The following is a 10,971-nucleotide window of genomic DNA, read 5'->3' on the forward strand; positions in this document are numbered from 1 at the left end:
GGCTCAGCAGAATGAAGTAAAGTAAGGTGTCAAGCACAAAAAGGTACACTGTTGTGTAACGTAGACATTTTAGCAAAAACTAAACTAAATTAAAGACTTTCCCTATTGTTGAAGTGTAGCTTGAATATATGAAATGACTTTAGTTGAGCCTAGAGGAACAACCGCTTGATTATTTTGTGTTTTTGTCTTCTTGTGGAAAGGTGACCAGACTCTGAAGCTTATGCAGGTTAAAATGTGTTTGCTACCTACTTTTGGAAGGACATAATATTCTCATTTCATTCATTGGGAGAAGCTGGAGTACAGGATAGACAGATAACAAACAGAGACAGATTACAGAACACAATGCCTAGAAACAAGTGTACTTTCTGCATGGTAATTCAGGGTGTGATTAATTATACCAGGTGTTTGCTGATAACTTGCAATGACTAAGAATAACTGCAAACAGCAGTTAAATGGAGAACTTTCCTTTCCCTGCAATACTTGTCCTATTTTAATATTTAAATAAGGAGTTTCTTTAACAAGTAACCCACTGTGAGTCATGTTTTTCTCCCTTTCCTTCCTTCCTATCCTAGCCAGTAACCATTTGGCACTCAAATAGTTTTTTTGTTACAAAGGTGAGATGCACAGTGTAGAAGCGAGAACACCTGCATCAAATTGTAAGCTCTTTTCATATGGGGAGTCTATGCTTGCACTAGGTTTTCCATTTTGCCTTTTTGTATTCAGCACTGAAAGACTGACCTTGACTATGGCAGTCTCTTATGCTGCTCAGTCCAGGGATAGTTCTTGACATCGCCTGCAGTAATTAAAATTGAGAGGCCAGCACGCAGCAGTCGAGGGCTATCATCTCTGAGTGTCTCTCACTACTGCCTTACAAAACCCCAAAACAACTGATTCTTTACCAGAAGGAGCTATAGTTTTTTGGCTGGAGCATTTGACCAAAAGAGGCAGCCTGCATATAAAGAGAGAGACTTCTCTGCAGATGAGGGCAGATCATTGTCAAATGTTAGGAAAAACTGGCTGGTGAGAGCAGCATGAGGCACTGTCTCACCTGAAATGCTGATAAAACCTGGAAGCTGTAAGATGAGATCAGACTGAGCAAATACGGATCACTTCTTATTTTCCAAAGATCTGTACCTCTAGAGGTGTTGTAAGAGTGAGGAAGTGATGACAAAGAAAATCTTTTGCTGAACAGGTAGTTTTTGTCTTCCTCCCCTTTTCCCCTGAATGGGTTAAACTAGAAGCTTGTAGGGCTTGGTGAAATTAAAACAGGAACAAGCAAGTGGAGGGTTCTCGCATTCTGGCATTCGAGTTTCAGGTCCGTGACCGAAGCTGAGGTTCAGTTCGAGATTCTCAGCTCACGTGAGTGCTTTTGAACTGATGTGGGAACAGTAATCTGTACACTGCTCAGATGGTCTTGGGATTTTGGGACACAAAGATTGTGTCCAGCAGTTCAGGCTGATGTTGTGTGGGTTTGAACTAAGCAAGTTTAGTGCTTCATCACGGCAAACTGGAAGCAGGGACTTTATAAACTCCATGGTGTTAATGAGTAGTGAACATACTGAGTAGTCCCTCGACTGTTAAGATTAATGAAGGTTTTCCTTTAGCCAGAGGTGTTAGCAGCCTTGTTTTTTTGTGACAGATTTCATAGGTTTAAAACTCCTAACATTCTAGGTGCACTAGAATGCACAAAGTTAAAGTGCTGAGGTCCCGTTTGTCTCCAGATTTGTTTCAACAATATTTCGTCATAGAGAGAAGTCACAGTGAAGAGAGCTTCCAGAGACATTTTTCTGTCTGGGCCTCTTGCAAATGTGCTATTTAGGAGGTGAACACAGACACTCCAAACAGCTAAGGCTGACAGCATTTGAATTGCGTTTACCAATATTAGTGGAAAATGAACTGCGTTTGTTTTAGCTGGCAAATAATCGAGTCTTTCTATTTTGAGAGACTTTGGGAAAGCAGGGCAAAGACAAGGCAGAGCTGACCATATGAATTAGCAGGTGTGGTTAGTTAGAAGAATTGAAGAAAAAGCAGCAGTTTGGTATTTTAATTTTAATGAATGCTTATTGAATGGGAAGGTAACGACTTCTTTAGTCTCTACTTACCTTTAGCCATTGTGAGTTCTGGTTACCACATTACCACTTTACTGATTAATTAGGACAATTCAAAATGAACATAGAGTTACATGAGATTTAGACTGGATAATTTCCCTTGTGAAAATATCTAAGACAACTTAGCACTCCTGTATCGACTCAGGACTAGGAGAAAAGAGAGTGTGTGTTGAAGACAGGCTGGGACATTTCTTGCACAGACCATTAGTGGAAAGGGTAAATGGGAGAGCAGGGATTCAGCACCTGACATCCGTCACACCTAAGTCTGTTGCAGAGCTGGAACAACTTCGACCCTCTCTGTTCTCCCATAGAAACAGAGGGAAACCTGGAGAAGTATCCGTAGCTGTAGGCTTTCTGCAGGGAAGGATCTTCTGCCTTGCAAGCTGCTTGAGAGAAGCTGGCAAAGATCTTGGTATGAACTTAGCCTTTTGTGTCCGTGTTTCTCCATCTGTCAAAAAGGCATAAACGTTCCCTAATTCCCAAGGTTACTGTGAGAATTAATCAGTTAACATGTTTACGTCACTAAGCATGATTTCTGTAATATTTTCCCATTCCATTCTAAACCACCTAGACTTCAGTTCCTAGGAATACAAACTCATCTCACCCTTGTCTAAGTCTGTTTCCCTCTTTTCAGATATCCATATTCCACTTTGCTTTCTGCTACTGCAAAAAGCAGTACTTTAGGACAGCAGTGCTTTAGGACACCTGAAAGCATTTTAACAGTCGCACTGATTTTTGTTCTGAGCAATGAAATAATCACCAAAGGAAAAGTAATTCTTCTCTAGTTTATTTTCTTTTCTTTTTTATTAATGCTGGTAAATGATTTACGCTTCCTAGTGCTCATTGTTAAAATTTCTAATGATTGCTCCAACTCCTCAGTGCTATCGTGAGTAACAATCTTAGCATATGTTTATAAAGCACCTTTCAGTCCAGGGATCTTTGAGAGTTAACGGTGATCTAAACTGAGTTTAAATATATATATGTATGCATCAGTATAAATATCATGTGTGTCTGTGTTTGTATGCTGCAGGATCTGTGCCACTTGCAACTTTCTTTGGAAAAGAACACAACTGCAGACCAAAATATTTGCAGTATTTTAAATGTGATCTGTACTATCCGACTGAAATTGCACAAGGAACCTAAGAAAGCAGAATGATCTGCAGGCTCCTGTAATCAACTTCTTGCCAGCACTGCCAAGGTATTTTTAGCTATGGCACAAGGTTGAAGATTTATTTAGGGATGTAAGAGGTACCCAAATCTGGAGGTGGTGACCATTTTAATTATGGTCCTGCTGCCTTCTGGTCATCCAAGTTATCCTCCCACACACCACCTTCCTTGGCCTGAAAGCATCCCTTTCTTCTTTCCTTCCCTGCCATGATCCCTTTTCCTGCTACTCACCGCTCTCTCTCCTACTGCCGTCTATAACACTACAGTCTCAGTTTTTCCTCATTCCACCTATTGTGGTTCCCTCCAACTTCCTTCCCAAGCATCAAACTACCTCCCCATCCAGGCTGTCTACCAGATACCATATGTTAACACGGGGAAACATCCACAGTCTTGTATGTTTACAGAGGAAGGCGAGTTACCCTTTGCATGGACTGGCATCAAAATGCTGAGTTCTAAGAAGCATCTGCTCACATTTCTATCACCTATATAAATAATAACACTGCAAAACATTAAATTAGACAGCACCGTTCATATGGTACAAGGTCTCACAACATACAGCAATGAGCACTTAGAATTTCTGATAAACCTGTTACATTAAAGTCCAGTGGTAATTCAAGAACCAGCACAGGCACTACTTAGGAACTCAGCAAGTTCACAGATGACCACCAAATTGAGAGAACAGTCAACGTGCTGGAGTGCAAGGCTGCTGTTCAGAAGGATCTTGACAGGCTGAAGAAAGGAGTTGTCAGAAATCTCATGAAGGGCAAATGCAATGTCCTGCACCATCAACAGAATAACCCCATGCAATAGGCCAGGGCCAACTAGCAAAATAGAAACTTTTTTCTGCAAAAAGGCATCTGGGGTTTCTGATGGGCCACAAACTGAACACTAGTCAACAGCATGCCCTTGTGGTGATGAAGACTGTTTACTAGGCTGAATTACTAAGAGTACAGTCAAGTGGTTGAGTGAAGTGATTATTCCTTTCTATTTAGCATTTGTGAGATGATATCTGGAGAACTATGTCCAGTTTTGAGCTCTTCAGTACAAGAGAGATTGACAAATTGGAACAAGTCCAGCGGAGGGCCTCCAAGATGGTTATGTGTCTAGAGCATCTGACATAGCTGAGAGCTGTCTTTGATCAGCCTGAAGAAGAGAAGGCTGAGGAGGCATATAATTATTGCCTTCTACTGCTTAGTGGATGGAGCCAGACTATTCTCAGAGTTGCACAGTGAAAGGCTGAAAAGCAACACACACAATTGCAGCAAGAGAAATTCAAGGTAAATATACAGAAAAAATCTCTTCACAGTGAGGGTGGCCAAACCCTTCAATAGGTTGCCCAGTGAGACTGGGGAATCTCCAGCCTTGGAGATTATTCAGACCTGGGCTTGACAAGGCCCTGGGCAAACTGACCTAACATTGAAGTTAGCCCTGTTTCAAGTGGGGATTGGACCAGATGATCTCCAAAGGTTCCTTCTAACCAAAATTATTTATGATTCTGTAATTATAATTAAGTCTTGAAGGAAAATAGGGAGAAGAGGAAACACACAAGAATACAAGAGAAAGAAAGATGGTCTTCTGACAAGAAAAAAAGGAATACAAGGCAAACAAACTAGAATTGTGCACAATTAGTCTGCTTCTCATCTTGCTTGCACTGAGGTAATCCAAGGAGTCAGATGGACGTAAAATCAGTAAAGAATCAAGGACAGACTCAATGTTTGTGGTTACTCTAGGCTTCCTTCACCTGTCCAGACTCAAGGCTGATTACTAATGTGTATCTTCTCTTCAAAATATCCTCAAAGAGACTATGCTGAGATACTACCTATGTTATTTCCTGCAGATTGAGATGGGAACAGGATGCAGGCAGCACCTCCACCTCTGCAGAGCTCAGGCGGAGTAATGACTAAGGTGGCGCAGCCAGAACCTTGCTGTAGAGTCATCCTGTGGGGCAGGAGAGGAGTGAGAACAGACCAGCAGTACCTCTGCCCCCTTCATTGCAAGCAGCAGTTCCAGCTCCATCGTCCTCTGAGCATTTAAGAGTATAGACAACACACACACACACACACACACACACACACACACACACAACCAATTATAGTTGGAGTTTTACTGTGTAGATACCTGACAAATGACCAGAAATCTGAAATGTCCAAACTGAACCCAGACCTGTGACAAGTCTAGACTGTTTTGGGGTGTCTTCTGAAACCTATCATCTACTGGGTAAGGGTACGTGCAGGGTTTACAATCCTACTAAAAATCAACAGGAACAGAAATGTATTCCAATTTTTGACAGGAGAACCCTCGAATTCTACAAAAGCGAATGTACTTACTGATCTTGATTCAAACTCCTCAACCTCACCCACAATTTATTGTTTGCCCAATCTAAGATAGCACTAGCCTTTACTGCCAAGAGCAACTAAGGATGATTAATACTTGATTCTGACCTACAAATAATTGGAAAGGTCCCTAGAATCTTTAGGAACAAAATGTTTGTGTCTTTCAGTTGATTTTACTACTAGTGCTTTTCGAAGGTTTATTTAGGGGACATATCACCATTAGATGAACAAGTATTGATAATACCAACAGTTGTTTAATAACTATTAAGTATAGTTCTTCCACTAAAACAAGTTCCTGAAATTGAAAGTCCGCTAGCAAAGGGCACAAACAGAACAAGAAACCTGGCACCAAAACATTTCTGTTCAAACAACAGAACTGAGAGAGCGACACCCTCTTGCACAGCTCAGTAGAAAGGGCTGGGCTGACAAATAGTGAAACGTGCAAAGCCCAATCACTAAACTGCTTTAGTATGATAAGGTTCCCCCAGTCCAAGCTTGTATTTAAACCAAAAACCAATACAGGCGCTTGAAAATGATAGTGACCTCTAGTATATCACTCTGTCCTAAACTCATGGGTGGCTTCATGCTGAATCTGAGATGAATTGCATTAAAAAAAAAAAATTAACACAAAAAAAAAATTGGAAAGGCAAGCACAAAGCAATAACAGAATTTAGCAATTCCAAACACAACATAAAAATGTTATGTGCTCGAAGGCTGTACTAAATTTTCCGCTGAGAGTGTATTATGAGATCATAACAAAAACAAAAATATCCTGACAATTTGAGAGAAAAAATGAGTGACTTATTAGACCTATTGATAAAGCTGGAAAGAACAGATGAGCTTCCAGGCATGCAGGTGCTTCTTTGGATCTGAAATAGAAACAGCAAACTTCAAAGCTAAATCCAGGTTAAGAACAATTGTGCTGAGTTAGAACATGTGCTTTGCTTCAAAATGTTTTTTTTTTCTTTTTTAAGGGCTATAAATGATGATTTGGGAAATAGATTTGTAATGATATAGCATTGTAAATGGGTTATTTTTTCTAAAGTAGGCTTTAAATTAGAAAGGGATCTAGGGGATAAAATTTGCCCTAGCAAAACCACAGTGATTTTCAGTGAGATTTACAAGCCTATTTGCTTACGTTGCTTTAGAAAAATCTTAACGAGATTCCCAAGCCACTTGGGTGCTTTATAAAGGTTTTACTTCCACTGCGAAAGGCAATAAACAGGTCAGGGTACTGCCAAGGAATGGCTACGCATGGGTCCTTGTGGTCGAACCCAACAGCGGCTACAGAGGGGCAACATTGCTGGGGGCTGGCAGGAATATATGCCTGAATAGCTCCAGGAACAAAATCAAAGCCTAAGATCAGACATAAGCACAGACAACGAACAGTGACATAGAGCAGTAAACTGCGCTCTGAGGTTGCTCAGCCGTAATGCATCTTTTAGGCTAGTCCTAGTAGCAGTGTAAATATTGTTTTCTAAGTTTGTCATTTGAATTTATTGTAACTTTTCATTAGAGGGCAGGGAGGGGGAAGCAGAAAAGTACTTTTCTGACATCAGCCATTCAGGAATTTTTGAAGCTGTTACTTTTTCAATCATCTCCGACAGTTTCCTTGTTTTCAGAATGAGCACATGATATCATATCCTGAGCCCTTCCCTTTTCTTGCAGCTTTCTGAGGCACTAGGAGGAGTCCAGCCACAGTCATCCTGTGAACTGGTGTGGAGCAGTGTTGTGGAGCTGCCTCTGCCTGCCTTGTTCCCGCTCCCAAAGAAAGAGCTGCTCTAGGACCGACGACCCCGCCAAGCACAGTGAGTATCAGCTAAGAAAGCAAACAGTCAGTCCAGCTTGTCGAGTTGCATCAGGGGAAGATCATGCGCGTATCTATTTATGTACGGGCGTAGTTAAGGACGCAAAGGCAAGTGAAAGGAGAACACACTTTTATTTCCCATCACTGAAGTGAGAAGAGAAAGGCGATTCCTGGCCCACCTGGGGTGAGCAAACAGGATAGAGCAATGGAGGAGGCTCCCAGGGTGCCAAGACTGGACTATGGGTAGGTGCTAGTTGCAGGAGGGGTACAAGGTGCATTTACTCGGCAAGGCAATATAGCATTCGCTGTGGACAGACAGGAAAAAACAACTGCTAAATGTACACGCAAGCAGCCCTGAGTGAGCACGTGGCATTGTATTAACGCTATATGACACGTATCTCTTGTTTATTCTTAATTATGTTTGACTTCATGAATGCAGTAGTGCTAGCTAGTAATAAACAACAACAAAAAAAAGAGAATAGAAGAGCTAGTTTCCTGTAGTAATCCCTGCTCATCCCTAAGCCATACAGGCCAAGTAAACATATTAACAGTGAGTCATTGGCTCTTTTTAGTATAACTGCATAATCTTTTTGTCGTTGTTCTTGTTGTTATTTCTGTGCTTTTCCATCTTAGCCTTTTAGCTCTGTAACACAGAATGAAAGAAGGGCTAAATGTAAAGTCTCTGCCATTCTGAGGGAGGGTCTAAATTTTTATCTTCGATGTCTCTGCAATGCTAACTTAGTAGAAACTAGTTACACAAACTATATATTTATAGTTATATTTGTGAAATGTAAATAGCTTAATAGTATAATGTTCCAGAATTCACAGCATAAAGAATGTTATAATTAAAGTGAATAATCCATCTGCATGTATATCTACCAAATTATATTGTAGAAGTTATGTATTCAGATAGAAAGTTGCTCTTAAAGGGATAGAAGCCTTGGGTTTTTCCTGTGAACACTGCTGTCGTAGAGTAACACACACCAACTTCACTCCAAAGGTTTGTAAAAGGTTTGTGAAACAAAGTAGGGATCGCACTTTACATGAAGGCCTCGCTCTGTTTTGAGTGGAACCAACAGAAAGCTCTAGTGCTGTTTTTGTGAATAAATAAGATAACAATAACTGGCTTCGGAAAAGTGCCAATCTGTTGTGCCTTTTCCCCAGACAGTCTTTGGTGATACAAGCAAGCCATACAGGGAACGTGTCGCCCTTGAACATGTCATTGATCACGCTACTTTATCCATTTTTTTGTTTGCTCACTGTGGTTTTGATCATCTCATTGACACAACAACGTTAGTTGCTTTTCATTATTTTAGCCGTATTGTGAGCTTTCCAGTAAAGAAATGTACGGTGGAGAATCACCTTCAATTTAAAGGCTGCTGGACCCTCTTCTATTGCTGACAGAGTTAATTTCCTGCCATTTCCTGCAACGTGGTTATTGTAAGAGTGGAAAGATACTAAAAATGGGCTAGTGAGCTGCTTGCCTAGTTTAAGTAAAGTTGAGAGTTTTGTACTCGGCGCGATAATTAGCCCATCTACTGCCGAAGTCTGCCTCCGACAGTGACTTCTACTAGAGCCTCCTGATAAAGATGCATGTCAACCAAGCGCTGCTTTTCATTCCCCTTAGAGGTAAATGTGCTCATGGATCATAACAGGGAACGTTTACCTTAGTCTTTGAACTATGTGCCCTACTAAAGAATGACCATTTATTTTTACTGTTAGTTATAGTTTAGTCAGTGTCTCGTTTGTGGCTATACGTTTTTCCAATTTATAAACTCTCGTCAAGGGCTTCACCGGCAGGTTTTTCTGTAGTTAATTATTTTGTTGTCATGGTTAAAAAATTCACAGATGAAAGAGATGTGCGTTTCCTTTATAGAAACTGCCCAGCTCTGCTCTTGTATCCTGTTTACATATGTGTTTAATAATAAATTTTCTGCCACCTTCCATCCAAGAACTTTTAGGTGAGCAGCAAATGTTTAATTAATTAATCTCACACAGAACTTGTGAGGTGGGTTCCCTCATTTTACAGGTGAGACAGAGAGTGAGACAGTTAAATTAAATGACTTAATATCACACAGTGAGTCACAGTGCTAAAGCTGAAAATGGAACCAGCTTATGCCTCCTGGTTCCTTGCCCTGTATTTTAATCATCGAGCCAGACTTAACTCTGAAGTTGAGAGAACTTCTTAAATGACTAAAATAATTGTTCCCAGTTGCACAGGGGATTGTTACGTTATAATTCTCTTAAGCAGCTAAAGCGCTTGCTATCTTTGGTTAGGACATTTTTAGTCTTTCTTGCTCAGATGTAGCTTCAGGTTATAGCTGGACAAATTCTGTTTACAATAATATTGAACTTTAAAAGTACTCTTAAACACATCTCCGCTAAAAAACAAGGAACACAAAACTGACAGCAGTCTCTTTGCTTTCAATGTAGCAATGCCTTTTAGCACATTCTCAACAGCAGTTCCACAAAGCGATATCCACCACTTTAATAAATGGAGCATAGTAAAGTTATTGCCCAGCAGAAAGCAAAAGATATAAACTGTTGGATATGCCGTCATGACTAAATGAAAACGTAGCCTGAAGCGCAGAAGAGCAATTGCATCTCAAGCAGTATCTGCTTAGATGTGCAGTTCTGAACTACGTGCTGTGTCATCTCTGAATAAACCAGTACAAAAAGGGATACAATCCTTAAAAATATGTTTAAGTGAATAGTATCTGGGTTCAGGCTAATGGTATGCCTAATATACCAGGCCAATGGTATAACAAGAAAGTATATAACAAGATAATATATAACAAAAGCTTTATAGCTTTGCTGAGCATAGTCCACATATTTGTTTGTGCTGCTGTGACATAGATAGCTTTTTCCAGTCCTCGCTATCTTACCTGTTTGGTAGTGGGTACCCACTTCTTTTCTGTATAGGACCAGAAAATATTTATGTAGGCAAAAGAGAGAGAGAGAGAGTCAGGAAAGGGAATGGAGGAATAATATTGCTGTGCCTTGCTCCCTATTAAACCTGAGTATAGACACAGCTGTCTGTTATGCAAGCTCATCCAGTGCTTAGTATCATACAATATTTCTGGCATGTGCAAGACAAGCAGCACAAGACTGTGGCCAGCTCCTAGATTTTTATAAGAACTTTTGCCATATATAATGCGTAGGACATTGCTGGGCAAGCAGCCTGCCATCTTAATTGCAAGTTAACAACAAAATACCTTAAAAATTCAACTATTTCATTGCTGAATGCAAATTGCGCTCCTAAGTGGTGAAATCAGTCGATAAGTTTTGGCATGCTATATGGCAGCAACTCAAAAGCACTTTAACATGTTGTATTTGTAAAGAAACAGGAGAGACACATTTAGCCTGCTAAATTGAGGGTTAGGCTGAAGGTGCAAGGTAAGAAGCCAACAAGAGAAGCTCCAGGAAGGCCATTCTGTCTCCTCCCCAAGGTCAATGCTCCTAATTTACCATGGTGTTTTCCTTTTGGGTCTATCTTCTCTTTAACTGTGAGCATATTTTACGCTTGTCACTACGGATCGGTCATCAGTAGTCAACT

The 10,971-nt window shown here is 40.5% G+C and overlaps 1 protein-coding gene across 3 annotated transcripts in view; it reads left to right on the top strand.

Moving 5' to 3' along the window:
* Positions 1 to 7,276: 7,276 nt before the first annotated feature.
* RALB (RAS like proto-oncogene B) overlaps positions 7,277 to 10,971 on the top strand; it is a 52,337-nt gene continuing 48,642 nt past the window's right edge. For all 3 annotated transcript variants that reach the window (XM_068949021.1, XM_068949020.1, XM_009667838.2), the window contains exon 1: positions 7,277 to 7,416. The gene's annotated coding sequence lies outside the window, so the exon portion shown is untranslated. The remainder of the gene's footprint in view (positions 7,417 to 10,971) is intronic.

This window comes from Struthio camelus, chromosome 6 (assembly GCF_040807025.1).
Source record: "Struthio camelus isolate bStrCam1 chromosome 6, bStrCam1.hap1, whole genome shotgun sequence".
Taxonomy (NCBI): Eukaryota; Metazoa; Chordata; class Aves; order Struthioniformes; family Struthionidae; genus Struthio; species Struthio camelus.